This window comes from Physella acuta, unplaced genomic scaffold (assembly GCF_028476545.2).
Source record: "Physella acuta isolate Inbredline_101_S28 unplaced genomic scaffold, ASM2847654v3 ptg002850l, whole genome shotgun sequence".
In the NCBI taxonomy this organism is placed as follows: Eukaryota; Metazoa; Mollusca; class Gastropoda; family Physidae; genus Physella; species Physella acuta.
The window spans coordinates 1-12,260 of NW_026734249.1; the positions used below are offsets into that span (position 1 = coordinate 1).

The 12,260-nt window shown below is 35.4% G+C and overlaps 1 pseudogene; it reads left to right on the forward strand.

Moving 5' to 3' along the window:
- The first annotated feature begins 5,833 nt into the window (after positions 1–5,833).
- LOC131934505 (uncharacterized) lies at positions 5,834–10,684 on the forward strand (annotated as a pseudogene).
- The last annotated feature ends 1,576 nt before the right edge of the window (positions 10,685–12,260 follow it).

Here is a 12,260-nt window from a genome sequence, read left to right on the forward strand (position 1 = left end):
GTTTATCTGGACTGTAGCCTGCTTAGATGTTGATAGTTTGCTGGTAGAGGGTTTGAAATCACAGACTTCATGAGCATCGTTCACTTTTTCATATGACTTCAGTGACTTATTAGTATTAGGCATTTCTTTTGCCAAATCATAGGGTTTTTCTTATGTGTAGATGTAGATACAGATGTTTGTTTGGCCCAAAACGTCAAAAGAGTCTTTTAGCGGCAGCAATTTCTTTTAGGTCTTGCAGCCAGACCTCCGCTTTCAAGTTCAGATCTGAATCGCTTTTTAGTTGAGTCCACTTTTCACCGACTTCTTCTTGGCAAATATTTTTACTCTTTTTAGGATATGCCAGCACGTAGGCATAAAAAATACATTGGAACATTTTATTTTTATCTCTCATTAACTGTCGATTTTTAAGCAGTATATATGTGATTATTAGATCTACCTTTCAATTGAAAAGCCTCACACAGACAAAGTTGATTCAGCAAGACACGTGTAGGCCTATTTGAGTTGATCGAATAAACACGCATCACAAGCTGACCCTACACACATCCGCTTTTTTTTGGCCGCACCTACAAAAATCACGTGATCTCGAACTTGGAACTGTTCGTACTAGTTATTTTTCCTCTAGATCAGGGTTCTCCAAACTACGGCCCGCGGGCCGTATGCGGCCCGCAAGGTCCTCTCATCCGGTCCGCGGAGATCTTTTTGTTCACGGAAAAAAAGTGTTTGTTAGAAGTGGCTGGGGAACTTTGCCCAGAAAATACAAAACAATTTGAAAATGTAGCTTTGGGTGCAAATGCCATTGCCCTCCGCGTTGCAGACATTAATGAAAACATTGTGACTCAAATAGTGAAAACTGCTAACAAGTGTCGCAATTTTTCAACTGCAATGGATGAGTCGCTGGACAGCTGTTTCATGTTTTCTGAACAAGTACAGGGCAACAACTTGACGCACTTTCTGCAGTGCAAGGACTTCATGGCTGAAGCAATACCCCGAGTTCCTTACATCATTTGCATGCGAGATCATCAAGGACCTCCAGCTGCATCTTCAGTAGCGGTTTTCTGACTAGGATTCACAGGCAGAAGAGGTGAAACCCATTTGAAACAAATGTAACCAGTTGCCCAAATGAACTGCAGATGGATGTCATTGAATTGCAAGCAAATTACTTCCTTAGAGACAAGTTTAAAAAATGGCGGGTGGTTTTTTTTTGTGTTTGCCGAAGGAGAACATACTTGGACCTCGAGTGTGTTTCTTTAAGACTTTTTCTCCTGGGGGTGCATTTAAAATGTGTATATATGTTTATATAAATTATATTTCGTTGGGGGGGGGGGGGGGCACGGGGGACACAGCAACCCCAAAGAGATGCGTGAAAGAGACTCTGGCCCCCGAACTGATATTTGATATTTAATGCGGCCCTCGGGCTGAAAAGTTTGGAGACCCCTGCTCTAAATCGTTCAACAACCATGAGCTATCGGCATGAACCCCATGAAGTAAGGGAGACAAGGGCAAGAGTCGCAGCCCTAAGTGTGAACATAAGTTTTTAAATAAAATATTCGGAAAACGTGGTTTAAAGTTTTATTATGACTGCCCTACTCTGTAAACTTCAAAGAAGAGCAAGCATTACACTGATACCCATGCCTTACCCTCACTAGTTGATATGCTTCCGACCTTTATTCATATAGCAGTATTGACACATTTGCTTATACGGCAGTCTACTACACAACACACATCGTCAAATTATAGGGCAATTTAATTAGAACAAATATATATTTCACAATCTTTTGACAACTTAGAAGTATCGCTACAAATGTAAAAAAATATTTAGTATTTAGTAAGTTTATTTTTCTAAAAACTAAAAAAAATGCATGTTAATCAATTCGTGGAATTAAGACAACGTGACGTCACACTGTCTATACCCCCCTCCCCCTCGTCACCCATCGTCACAAAAGTCTGAACCCCCTCCCCACCCCCACCCCCCACCCCCTAGGCGTGTGACGTCACTTATGGACGACCCCTTATACGCTACGTGAGATGAAAAAAAATTTAAGTAAGGTAATAATAGAAGAATATAGTAAAAAGTGAGTTATCTAGTATTTTTTTGCACGATTACAAGGCTTTCTCTATGCTTCGTGTATACGAGAAAGTAAAAAACCACTTGATCGCAATAGTGCAATATTCTTAGAACTTAAATTCATACCGCTTCAGAGCTGCAACATACCAGTTACCGACCCATAAAATTTTATCCTAAACATGTTTGATTCGGGTGTAGCACAAAAAGGCGACATCCAGAAGGCCGACAAGACAAAAGGTCGACACGGACTAAAGGCCGACATGGACAGCGTCGTTAGACGAATTTAACTAATGATAGTCAACGCGGTACGGCGATAGAAATTAATTACAAAATAGAATTTATATATAAAATATATTCTTTTAATGGTGTTGTTTCATTTGGGACGTTGTTATATATATATATCACCGTTATATATATATATATATATATATATATATATATATATATATATATATATATATATATATATATATATATATATATATATATATATGTATAAACTTAAATTTGCAGTGTGTCTACGAATACATTATGTTTGTCTGAAATGGTTGCAAACGCAAATATTTTATGCACATTTAAATTAATATTCTGACAAAACAAAAGGAGAGAGCCTTCAAAGGGTCTCCTGCGGGAACATTTACATAAAATAACGTTTAATCTTGAATGCTCCTAGAATTGCCTTTCTAAGTGTATATGGGCGTCGCGAAAATGTTATATTTTTTTAACACAATTAGACATCTGTTGCCATTTAAGAAATAACAACAAATGCAGTTATAGGCGTTTACTAACCAAGCGTTCTTTGCTAAATGTTGTATGTATGCATATGGAGGTGGGATGTATTGGTAACATATTTCCACCTTAAAAATTGAAATAATTTTACACAAGTTATTAGTGGTCTTTAGGTGCTTGTGAAGTCTAGAAATTAATTACAAAATAGAATTTATATATAAAATATATTCTTTTAATGGTGTTGTTTTATTTGGGGCATTGTTATATAGCGTACCAGATTCAACCGTTTCGGGTGTTTATTATTGTGATACAGGTATTCCTTACTAGATGCCCTTTAGTGCACAGCTCCAATTACCTTAGACCATGCTCAATTGTTTATCACTCATTAAACCTTCACAGCGCGCACTTTTATCCGCAGTCCACGTGTCTTTGCTTCGTCTAAAATGAGCACCTACCGTCGTCAATGTTACTCAACAGGCCGATCTTGTCACTTCTACACAAGCCCGTCATAAAGCAACCATAGGGACCGGTAGACCAGGTATTGGGTCTGTCCAGCGTCACACAATCAGCGTACAGAGTGTGTGTATCGTTGCTCAGGGAAAAGTTTCTGCTACAGCATTCTACTTCGTCTACAAATTCAAGTTGTTATCGGTTGTTTTATTCTTCCTTGAGAAGCCTGGGACTAAATCATTTAAGCGTGGACTGGACATTTTTGACTGACATGCTCAGGGTAAAAAAATTCGACTTCATTTTGAGTTGTCTAACCTAATAAATTTCACAGTAAACAACTAATGGGAAAACAGTTTATATCAAAATGTGATTGTCGGAAATATTTCAAATGAACATTATATGTTGCAGACATAACTATCTCAAGTTATATTAAAATGTTAAAATTTGTTAACATTTTTAGAATAGTTTTTTACAAAATCTTGAATCTATGAAATTAGTTTTATTCTTTTTGAAAATGCTAAAAAAAATCATTTTGTAAGATATAGAAATTTTCTTATGGCAAACCGTCATTTTTCATGTCTACTAGGAATGTGCAGTTGTTGTTTAAATTGTTTGTATTTATTCATTTAGTTATTGTTTCCGCAGTGTACTTCAAAATTGTTCATTTTGACCTAAACTGTAGCTAAAACATAAAAAATATGCCCTAAATAAATGCACTATTATAATGTTTACAGTATTTTTAATGGAATAAAATTTTAAAAAAGTATCTTATAATTTTAAACAAAATGTGTTTTCACTTCCGGTGCCCCCTTAAATTTGTGCATTTAGAGTGCCTCTGCCAGGCCATACTTGACCGCCAATCAAACCTTCTGAAACCAGCATCAGCTTTCAGCATCATCAAAGCCAGAATAATACAGTGCTCCGACTAATAAAATTTTTCAATCTTTCAAAGAAGATCGATTAAAACCTGAATATTTTAAAAAGCTTTATATATATATATATATATATATATATATATATATATATATATATATATATATATATATATATATATATATATATATATATATATATATGTATATGTATATATATATATATATATATATATATATATGTATATATATATATATATATATATATATATATATATATATATATATATATATATATGGGTAAGTCCGTGTGTGTTGTGTGTGTGCTTGTGTGTGTGTGTTTGTGTGTATAGTTGTATTATGTTCAGCCTGCATCAGACAAAATAAGCATAGCGCAATTTCATCTAATGTGCTTTTGATTAATTAAATAGATGCTTATATGCTCAAAACATCTTTTGAATAAACACGGTTCTTTTATTGTATTACGATTTAGGCGTAATCAGGTAAAATAAACATTCTCTTTAGCCCTAGCAATCTATTGGGTAGACCAGACATGTGTAGAGATGACTTGACCAACATTACGGTCAGCTACATTTAATTTTCTGAAAATAACTGTTTATCTTAAACAGGGTGAAACTATGAACGTCCAACATTCACAAATCCTAATCTAAAACGGAACTATAGGGTTTTCAGCAAGCAGTAAAACGCAGTATATTTTTCGTCTATCTTAACAGACAATTGTCTAAAGTAAAAACTAAACGCTGACATAACATTTTATTCTGTTACTCATTTACAATTATTGATATTTTCACTGAAAAAAATACCTGCAGACAAAAAAAAACATTGATATGTATCATTTCATTACTGCCTCATTTAAATTCAAATTCTTTCAAGTTTTTTTTTAGTAATTATTCAGTAAGGTTGGGCTGCCTGCATGTAATAAAACCTAACCGAACCTAACCTAACCTAACCTAACCTAACCTAACCTAACCTAACCTAACCTAACCTAACCTAACCTAACCTAACCTAACCTAACCTAACCTAACCTAACCTAACCTAACCTAACCTAACCTAACCTAAAGTAACCTAACCTAACATAACCAACCTAACCTAACCTAACCTAACCTAACCTAACCTAACCTAACTTAACTTAACTTAGCCTAGCCTAACCTAACCTAACCTAACCTAACTTAACCGAACCGAACCTAACCTAACCTAACCTAACCGAACCGAACCTAACCTAACCTATCCAAACTTACCTAGCCTAACCTAACCTAACCTAACCTAACCTAACCTAACCTAACCTAACCTAACCTAACCTAACCTAACCTAACCTAACCTAACCTAACCTAACCTAACCAAACCTAACCAAACCTAACCTAACCTAACCTAACCTAACCTAACCTAACCTAACCTAACCTAACCTAGCTTAACCTAACCTAACCTAACCTAACCTAACCTAACTTCAACTGAATAATCTTAATCTTATTTATTAAACTGTTTCAATATTAGTTAATACAAAATATTTTACCTGCTAAAACTAATATTCGTGTACAATGAAAACAATCATCATTTGTTTACTGGCTGACTGCCACGTCTAACTGAATAATTAATTAACTACTTGAACGAAGTTATAACTTTAAATTAAACAAGGCAGTAATGAGTTGATGCATAATAATGTAAGTTTGATCTGCGGGCGTTTTTTCAGTATAAAAGATGCCCACTGTCTTTCAATGTTTAACTGTCTCCTTTTGTGTCAGTCACAGCACATAGACTGAATCTTCATACTAAGGTAATTATACGTATGTTGTTAAAAATAGTTTGGTGGGTGTTTTTTTTTTGTAGCCTTGCACTGTTAACAATTACGTCACATACCCTCTAGCTTTCCATTTATTTCCGAGACCTCAAGAAATATTATGTCCACTTTACCTTAAAAAGGCATGTATTTAGTCGCGGAAAATCAAACAATGAGCTTATTATAAAAAGTTACTTAGTCCTATAGAGTAAACTAACTGCATGGAAAAATGAAACAGTTGTTTTATAGATGTAAGCAACATGCGCGTTTCTAAATCGGAAGTACTGCAGTTTTCAACTAGGATTGGGTTTAAAACCGATAAAAAATTAGGTGTTTGGTTTTTTCTGAGCAAACAATTCATTCACATGACTAATCTACGCATAGATTTTTAGGTCTAAATAGAAATGTTTTACATAGTTACGTCTGAATCGTAATACAATATAATCATAGTTTATATTGATTCAAAAGACGATTTGTTGCATCGTCGATGTTTTATGGTGCCGCGAGCGTTGCAAAACTCCTGGGCAGAAAAGTCTGCTTCCAATGGGTGCCTGGCCACGTCGGCTTAGCAGGCAATGAAAAAAGCTGACTCCCTTGGAAACAGAGGGGCAAAAAGAAAGACCGCTTCCACTCCCACCACACACAGAGACCGTAGAGTAAAGCTAGACGAATCTTTTAAACGGAAGTGGAAAATGAGTTGACAGAGAGATCTAAAGCTCGAATTGTCTTAAAGCACAAAGCAGATGAAGAAATCCTCAGTTGCTGACCCATGGTTGAGGTTGCAAAGGTGGATACAATCAATCGTTACTCATCTTAAAACAAGGTATTGCCCATCAAAGTCGTACCTGTATGACTTAAAGATTTCCCACTATGACTACTATTAGATTTAAATACAAAACTTACAAGAAACTGAATTTAATGAGGATTGTTTCACCTTCGTAAGTGAAACTGGTGTCCCCCCCCCCCTTATACCTCTGGCTAGAATACATAACTTTACTTAAAATAAGTTAAAATGATACGTTTGGAATGAAAAATCATTTTTTTTTACAAAACCATCCATATTAATTTTTAAATCATTCATTTAGATACTAAACGTTTTAAGAATATTACACTATTGCGAGCAACGCAGCAAAAAATATTTTTAGAAACGGCTTTTAAACTGTTATTTATTATAATAATAATTAGTAAACATTACGTTAAGTGTATTAAACTCTATGCTAATTATATATTTATTTCTTTGACAAACAAATAAAAATTATTTCCCCCCAATTTAATGTTGTTTTAAAGGGAAAGAATATTTGTGTGACTTAACAAGGGAAGTAATAGAAAATAAATTAAAAATGTGAAGTAATGTGTACACTTTGTAAAATTGTGTAAAAGATGATTTTTTTTCTCAGACTTTTTGTACTCGACATGACGTTACTTAAAATGATACATTTGGAAACGAAATTTTTTTTAAAAAAAAGCATCCAATTATTGTTTTAAGTCTTACATTTATATACTATAAGAATATTACACTACGAGCCGACCCGCGGCATAACATACGCCGCTATTTAGTTGTTGTCTTTTTCTACTTTTCAGTAATTCATAATTTGTGAATTCGACAGTACCAGCGCTGACACTGAAAATATTTCTTTAAAACACTATAAGTAGCTCGTTAAGGACCATAACCCCCCCCCCCCCCCCCCAACGTCTAAAATCGATTCAAACTAAATTATCTGCCCCTAATAGCCGTCACTAAACCCGACTCCATGAAGGTAAACATAGCGTGAACCACAGCTCACTAAGACCATGTAGGGGTGGGGATGGTAGGGAGCGCGTTTACAGCTTGTTTTCTGGTCCTAGGACCTTTGACCACAGGTGCTTTGACCATAGGGGGTTTGACCATAGGGGGTTTGACCACAGCGGAGCTTTGACCATAGGGGCTTTGACCATAGGGGTTTGACCACAGCGGGGCTTTGACCATAGGGGGTTTGACCATAGGGGGTTTGACCACAGCGGAGCTTTGACCATAGGGGCTTTGACCATAGGGGTTTGAACACAGCGGGGCTTTGACCATAGCGGTGCTTTAACCATAGGGGGTTTGATCATAGGGGGTTAGACCATAGGGGGTTTGACCACAGGTGTTTTATCAGCAGAGGGTCTTTGATCACAGGTGGTCTATCAACTGGTGTTTGATCACAAGCGCTGCGTCCGACTTTGATCATAGATGTTTTGTCCACATAGGGTCTTTGATCTCAGGTGGTTTGTCCAATGCTGTCCATATATTGTAATGATTTATTTTAAAAGTAGCTAAATTATATTTTAAATTTCGACATGATGTAATAATATGTTAAATCATCATGTATAAATACAAGTCATCTAAACAACTCTATGTCAAAACCATGGAGAATCTTGGAGAGTATAGCACGTATCATTTTTTATCCTTTATATATGCTATATATTTTCAAGTACATATACATTATTTATTTGTGAAACTTGTTATATGTCGCATTATTTGTGTTTCATTTATATTTAAAATAAATCTATGAGGCCTAGCACCAGCCTTTATGTGGAGACTAAAATATAGTTCTAGGCTTTTTAAAAATACATGTTAATTTCTATTAACATACTCTCAGGAAACATGTATAAAATCGTGTTAATTGTATCACACCTATGATAAAAGCCGGACACAGCGCTTGTGATCAAACACCAGTTGATAGACCACCTGTGATCAAAGATCCTCTGCTGAGAAAACACATGTGGTCAAACCCCCTATGGTCAAAGCCCCTATGGTCAAAGCACCTGTGGTCAAAGGTCCGCGCACCTGTTTCCTAGCGTCTCCCAGAAGAGAATTATATATATAGATAGCGAGTAAGTCATTTTTTTTAAAATCTAGCCGTGCCTGCGAAAAACGTTAGCCCTTCCGATGTAAAACACATTCACTTTGAGCCTTGTATATTGCATATATATATATATATATATATATATATATATATATATATATATATATATATATATATATATATATATATATATATAATATTCTTTAATTGTTATCTAGGTTTTTATCGATCTTATTTCATAGATTGAAAAATGTTATCGACCAGAGCACTGTTATTTCTGGCTCTGATGATCATGAAAGCTGATGCTGGTTGCAGCAGGTCTGATTGGCGGTCAAGTATGGCCAGGCAGGGCCACTCACAGTGTACAAGTTTAAATGATTTCATTACGGGTTTCTCTAGGAAAGATAAAACAACCGATGACCCGTTGAATTTGTTAGACGAAGTAGAATGCTGCAGCAGAAATTCGACCTGGAGCAACGATACACACACTCTGTACGCTGATTGGGCGACGATGGACAGAACCAATACCTGGTCCACCTGTCCTGCTGGTTATTTTATGACTGGCTTGTATAGGAGTGACAACAAGATCGGCCTGTTGAGTAACATTGACGACGGTAGGTGCTCAAGGCCAGCGGATCACCCACCATCCTACGGACATTGCTATGACCATGATATCTCAAAATGTTTTGATAACAAAGGCCTTTGTAAATGTAACGACACCTACTTTGTTACCGGCATCTATCGCGGTAGTTGTGATAAACTCAACTGCCTTGATAAACTTCGATGTTGCAAGACCGCTACAGCACCGGAAGAGTTGAATTCACTAGAAAAAGTAAAGACCCGCATTATGGATACCACTATGTCTAATATTGCGTCACTAGCAAACTATTTGGGTTATAGCTATTGTCAAGGATGTAGAGCCGCGAATGTTGGGGAAGACTTTAGACGAAGCGCCGACACATGGGCTGCTGATAAAAGTGCGCGCTGTGAAGGTTTGATGAGCGATAAACGTCTGAGCATGGTCTATGGTAATTGGAGCTTTGCGCTTAAGGACATCAAGTATGGAACACCTGTAACACAAGAATTAACACCCGAAACGGTTGACTCTGGTACGATATATAACAATGACCCAAACGAAGTTACTAAGACCATTGAGCGAGCTGAGACTGTTGTCCGTAGTGTCACACACACTACAACCAGTTCTTGGACAAACAGTCATGAGCTTGGTCTGTAGGTCATGTATACAATAGGAGGTTTTGGAGCTTCTGCCGGCTATTCGTTTAAATATGAGACCACCACAGCTACAACCGATGAAACCAAAAAAGAGCAGTCGAAAACATTCACAGTTAGCACATCAAAAACTCTGAAGGCAAAGTCTGCTGCAAAATGGAGTCTTATTATGTCCAAAACCAGAACTTCTGTGACCTACACAGCAACTGTTATAGTCAAGTTTTCCACCGAACTCCAAGGTTTTCTACGTCTCGAGAATAACTTCCACTCTCAGTATCGCGGCACCAACAACCGCCCCACTTTTAACTACCGATTCGGCGATTCAAGCACACCTTTTTACACAGCCTTGAAACAGCAAAGCGAAACTAACCTACAGCCCTGGCTGTGGAACGACATGACAAACAAATACCCGAATGTTAAACCTGTAATAAATGCTTTGTTAAATGAAAATAGATACGTCTTTAAGATAACTGGCAGGTTCGATGAAGTCATGGGCAAAAGCGTTGATTTCCGCTGGGATGCAGCAAAGCTACGCAAGCGAGCAGCCGTGGCGGATGACCGTAATGTAATACGGCAGAACGCTACCCACATCGCCAAGACTCTGGCCAACGATGTTCCTCTAGTGAAGTTGGAGCCTCCCAAAGTCGATATCTAGGCGAACAGCCAAGAGAATATAGATAAGCCATCTTTTTTCTGGCTCTTAGTTATATTGATGTAAACCATCGGTAAACTTTGATTAAATATATCTTGAAAAAATAACATGTTATGTTATTATTTTATCCAAACAACATTCAGACACACAATTTCATATTGTATTGATTTTGATTTTCTGTTTTCGTTGTTTGATAATTAATATATATATATATATATATATATATATATATATATATATATATATATATATATATATATATATATAAATATATATATATAAATATATATATATATATATATATATATATATATATATATATATATATAAAGCAATGTATGTTTGTATGTGTGTCTGTGTGTCCTTTATGCATTACTACACCTCTAATCACATCGCCGTGAAACTTTGGGAAGTTGGTGAGAATATTCCTCGGGAGGTTTCTGCGAAAAAAATATTTCAAATTCGCATGGGTGGCGCCCCCACAGGGCGCGATTTGTTTTTTTTCAATATACCGTATCCTAATATATAATAGGCCACCTTCGCACTTCTCTCTCTCTCTCTCTCTCTCTCTCTCTCCAGCCGATCAAACACTATTTTCTATGAAAGACTCAATGAAATTATCAACGACAGAGTCAATGATAACTACCGCTCTCCTGTATTTTTCTCTTAAGAAACTCAATGATAAAGCGTTAGTAGTTATAAAGAGAGAGAGAGAGTTTTCAAAACGGAAATAATTCAACTCGTTTAATTAATAAAGCGTTAAACGTAATTATTAATTCTGAATTTCTCAGCGATTGATACAATTGTTTAGGGACAGTTAAACTATTTTTTTAAAAATATAGATCCTCGATCTTCATTTATAATTTATTAATTAAAATAAGATTTTTAAAAAATAATTAAAACAGGTCTTTGTACTATATTATTAAAAAAAAACAACTAATGAATATAATAAATAATTTTGACTATTTCTCATTCTAAACCTATCGAATATCTTTTTTTTTTAAATGCAAGGTAATCTTTTATAGAACCTACATGATTAACTTTTCTTCTAATAATAAAAAAAAAAAACTCTAAATAAAAACTATTATTCCTACAAATATTAGAGTAGTCTCCCTTGACAGTTTCTATTCGAATGTATTTTGTGTTAATTTTCGTTATGAAATACAGTTGACTTTTTAAATAAATTATATAAGAAAACAATCTATCTCTGTGTATACTTATTTTAAAAAAATATTATTACAATAATTAGAATAGGTGTTACTGGTTAAATAGCAATTATTCTCATTCTAAATCTTTGGCTATCGAGTTTCATGGGTTTTTAAATTTAAGATTATGAACACATTGGCTTGACGAAAATGATTATATACACTTAAATACATACTAAAATTTACTTTTGTTAATAAACCTACACTATTTTATGCACACATACAAAAAAGAATATTTTAGCGGCAGTTACAACGTCAAAAAAAAAGGAAACTCCTTTATACTGAATAGTTCTACGTAACAACAAAAATGTAAAAATACATAGTCCTAGAGCACACTAACACATACATATATACATACGAAGATATGTGTGTGTGCAAGTAGGATGTTAGGTGTGTAGACAGGCGGGGTGGAAGGAAAGCAGTTTGGCAGGAATAAC